The following is a 4,480-nucleotide window of genomic DNA, read 5'->3' as shown; positions in this document are numbered from 1 at the left end:
AGGCCAAGGGACTCTCAAGAGTCTTCTCCAACACCACAGTTCAAAAGCATCAATTCTTCAGCGCTCAGCTTTCTTCACAGTCCAACTCTCACACCTATACATGACCACTGGAAAAACCATAGCCTTGACTAGATGGACGTTTATTGCAAAGTAATATCTCTGCTTTTGAATATGCTATCTAGGCTGGTCATAACTTTCCTTTCAAGGAGTAAGCGTCTTTTAATTTCATGGCTGCAATCACCATCAGACCATATAAATCTATATAAATAGATTCCTTGTGGAAAAAGGCAACTTGCAGGATAAAACTGTTAATATCTTTTGTACCACAGCTAAGTGCACAAAATATGATATTGACATGAAAATGAGACAAACCAGCCAGCATGAAGGAAACCCCATGGACTTAACTCTGGGAAATTTTAAGTTTCAAACCAAATGACAGTGCTAGACTTTAACCTGCTTAATAATGACTTAAATATTTAAAAATCCACTGATATTGATACAGATTAATGGGCAACTCACTTGGGAAGCTGAATTTCAAAGTAGAATGCCAACGACTATGGAAAATTGAAGGAAGACTTCTCTGGTGATCCAGTGGCTAATACTCTGTGCGCCCAGTGCAGGGTGCCTGGGTTCAACCCCTGGTCAAGGAACTAGATTCCATATGCTGCATGTCACAACTAAGACCCAGTGCCGTCAAATAAATAAATAAGAAAACTGATGGAATCTGAAAGTCATCAGCGGTGCCTAAAACTAAGGGATGAAATATTGATATGGATCAGTGTATTTACAAAGTTTCAAAATATCTTCTGAATATTTATTGGAAAGGAAAATAGTAATTCTAAAGTCAAGAACCCAAACTTAAATAAGTGCCTAAAATGAATATAAACATTGAGAGGCATGGACATCACATGCCTCCTGATAAGAAGTACTGTGAAATATAACATATCACTCCTGTGGTTTCTCTGTTAAATAATACAGAGATGAAATACAATCATTAGGGAACATCAGAAAAATAAAAGGAAATTTTACAAAATAAATGACCTATATTTGTCCAGATAATCGAGTCTAAGGAACTCAGTGAAAGACTGATAAACTGTTTCATTAAAGGAATGCAGAGGGTAATGATAACTAAATGTAACATGCAATTTTGAATTTGGTCATAGACCAGGAAAAATGCTAAGGGACAATATTGGGATGAATGATAACATTTGAATATGGACTATGGATTAGATAATAGTATTGGAAGTCCCTGGTGGTCCAGTGGTTAGGACTGTGTGACTCCACTGCAGGGGGCACAGGTCTGAGCCCTGGTTGGGTAACTAGGATCCTACAAGCCATTTAACATGGCCCAAATTTTTTTTTTTAATTAGTATTTTATCAATATTGAACTTCCTGATTATGATACTACTCTAACATAAAATGTGCTCTTAGGTATAACATACAGTGAAGTATTCACTTGTACAGAGGCAAAATACTTCCAAATTAAACGCAAATTGCTCAGAAATACACAATAGTGTGTACGTGGAGACAATGATCAAGAAAAAGGTGCCAAACAGATACTTGTTTAACCTGGGTAAAATTTATGCAAGAATGTCTTTTGCTATTCTTGCAACTTTTCTAAGTTTGAAGCTATATGAAAAATTAAAAAAAAAATCATATAATCAATTCAAAAGATGCATAAAGTATAACTTGATGCTAATTCACCCATTTTTTAAAAGCAAAATACAGACTGGATTTCCTTAAACATCTAATCTATAAAAAAATTCTACAACATATACCATATACATGATGTTATATTTCTCTTAAGATCAGGGACTAAAGAAATATAATTGGTATCTTCTCTGTCTTTCAGCAGTACTCCATGGGAACTACTTAATTCTATATGAGAAAAAATATATATGTATATATATATATATTTGCATTAGAAAGGAAGACATAAACTGTCTTCTCTCACCTTGAAATATGTGCTAGAATGTTACCATCCATCTTAGTCCTAATGTGAAGTCTACTGATGTTGGAAATTATCTGTGCCCCCTGCAGTAGAAGTGTGGAACCTTAACCACTGGACTGCCAAGGTAGTCCTTGTATGGCTCAATTTTTAAGTTAGTACTGATTTAAAAAAACCTTCAGGACAAATTTTAAGCACTCACATCCAATGCCAGAGCAAAGAAGTGAGTTCATGGTTCCAACTGTGAAACCCACATAAACATACCTACATGTTTACATCTGGACTCACCTAACATCCCTGGCACTTCTATTAAAAAACAAACAAACAAACAAAAAAAACTTCACACAAACAAGACTGGACAAGGAGACTCCTTCCCCTTTACAGTCATCTTAACTCAGATGTGTTTTATTTTACTGAATGGCTCAGATGGTATAGAATCTGCCTGCAGTGCAGGAGGCCCGGATTTGATCCCTGGATCAGGAAGATTCCCCTGGAGAAGGGAATGGCTACCCACTCCAGTGTTCTTGCCTGGAGAATCCCATGGACAGAGGAGCCGGGTGGACTACAGTCCATGGGGTCACAGAGAGTCAGACATGACTGAGAGACTAACTCTTTCACTCTTTCCGTAGAAAGCTGCAGAGAGGGGACTTGGAAATGTCTGGTCCTCTCCCCAGGATTAGAGAGCCTGAAACAGCAGAAAGAGGAAAACACTAGTACTCACCTCAAAAGGTCACACCTGTACAGGACGATCACCTTGCTGTCAAGAGACAATAAAGAAAACAAACACACCGACAAACCACATTCAATACATCAGGCAGTGTGGCCCTTCAAAGATGTTGCAGATGAAGCCATTTCTGTTTCAAATCCTGCAATGTCTCCCCACTTCATTTAGAGTCAAAGCCAAGACCCTCATAGTGTTATGCAGTGTTTGCCTGCAAACAGAACCCCAAACCTCTCTGAAATAATCTCCTGTTATTCCCTCTTCATCACTGATTCAGCTGCATGACCTCCCTGATATGCCTCAAACATTCCAGAATATATTCCAGCCATAAAACCCTTGAACTGGACATTCCCTCTATGTGGAGAAAATTTCTCCTGATACCCACAGAGCCTGTGCCTTCTCTTCCAAGTCTTTGTATAAAAGCCACCTTCCTGAAGATGTCCCAACTTTGTTTGATACACTTATGACCTGTCCTTATCCCCTCACAGCTTGGTGTGTATGGTTCAACTTACCCTGCTCCAGTTTTTTCCTTCAGTAATACTTATGACCATCCAGTTTTTTACAGTTTATCATGCTGTTTATGTTACCTCTGCAGGGCAAGATTTTTTTTTTTCAACTTTTTTGGTTCAATGATGCCTTTCAAGTGCCCAGAACAGTGATTCAGGCATCTAAGTGAAAAAAGAATGATTAAAAAAAACCCACCTGAGAATGGAATCAAGAAAGAGCGACGCAGTAGGAAGCGGGAGAGAGGTTCAAGAGGGAGGGGACACATGTATACCTACGGCTAGTTCATGCCGATGTATGGTAGAAACAGACACAATATTGTAAAGGAATCATCCGCCAATTAAAAATAAATAAATAATTTTTTTTTTTTAAAGAGTGAGAGTTGGGGGAGGGAAGATAAATTGTGTGATTAGGATTAAGATACACAAACTACTATATATAAAATAGATAGCCAAGAACAACCTACTGTATAGTACAAGGAGCTATACTCAATATTTTGTAATAACCTGCAAGGAAAAATAATCTGAAAAAGAATAAATGTATGTATATGAATAATTAAATCACTTTTCTGTACATCTGAAACACAACATTGAAAATCAACTATATTCCAATAAAAATAAAGCCCCTAAGTGATGTGGATTAATTTATTTTCCACATTGCTAAACATCTTTAAAAAGACCCTGGTGAAGACTGAAAATGCAGTCTACTAACAGCCTTGAGTAACTGATTTGCATGCAACTTCTTTTCACTGAGGTTTGATGAATTTTGGAGTGAATTTCCCTAAATACACTAGCTGTTGCTATTTTTGCAAAATGTGTGCATGTTAATAAATGTACTTATTTTTAAACTTAAAAACATAAGAAGAGTGAGAGTATTGGGCATTTAGAACCAGACAAACAAGTATATTTATTAGAAAAAAAAATTCAAAAGCCTTTTGGGTGCAGATTTAATGTGGTGATCCTTATGCGGACCATTTTCTCCTTAAATATACATTATAAACACTGACATGACCAGATGGTCAACACCGAAATCAGATTGATTATATTCTTTGCAGCCAAAGATGGAGAAGCTCTATACAGTCAGCAAAAACAAGACCAGGAGCTGACTGTGGCTCAGATCATGAATTCCTTATTGCCAAATTCAGACTTAAATTGAAGAAAGTAGGGAAAACCACTAGACCATTTAGGTATGACCTAAATCAAATCCCTTATGATTATACAGTGGAAATGAGAAATAGATTTAAGGGACTAGATCTGATAGATAGACTGCCTGATGAACTATGGACTGAGGTTTATGACATTGTACAG

General features: G+C 37.0%; 1 protein-coding gene across 3 annotated transcripts in view; it reads right to left on the bottom strand.

The window, feature by feature from the left end:
- Positions 1 to 2,491: 2,491 nt before the first annotated feature.
- ZNF550 (zinc finger protein 550) overlaps positions 2,492 to 4,480 on the bottom strand; it is an 18,838-nt gene continuing 16,849 nt past the window's right edge. For 2 of the 3 annotated variants that reach the window (XM_010857678.1, XM_010857681.1), the window contains one exon: positions 2,492 to 3,337. The gene's annotated coding sequence lies outside the window, so the exon portion shown is untranslated. The remainder of the gene's footprint in view (positions 3,338 to 4,480) is intronic. The other variant, XM_010857680.1, reaches the window with a different exon arrangement.

This window comes from Bison bison, unplaced genomic scaffold, assembly GCF_000754665.1.
Source record: "Bison bison bison isolate TAMUID 2011002044 unplaced genomic scaffold, Bison_UMD1.0 scf7180017864383, whole genome shotgun sequence".
In the NCBI taxonomy this organism is placed as follows: domain Eukaryota; kingdom Metazoa; phylum Chordata; class Mammalia; order Artiodactyla; family Bovidae; genus Bison; species Bison bison.
This window is presented reverse-complemented; position numbering and strand designations above follow the sequence as displayed.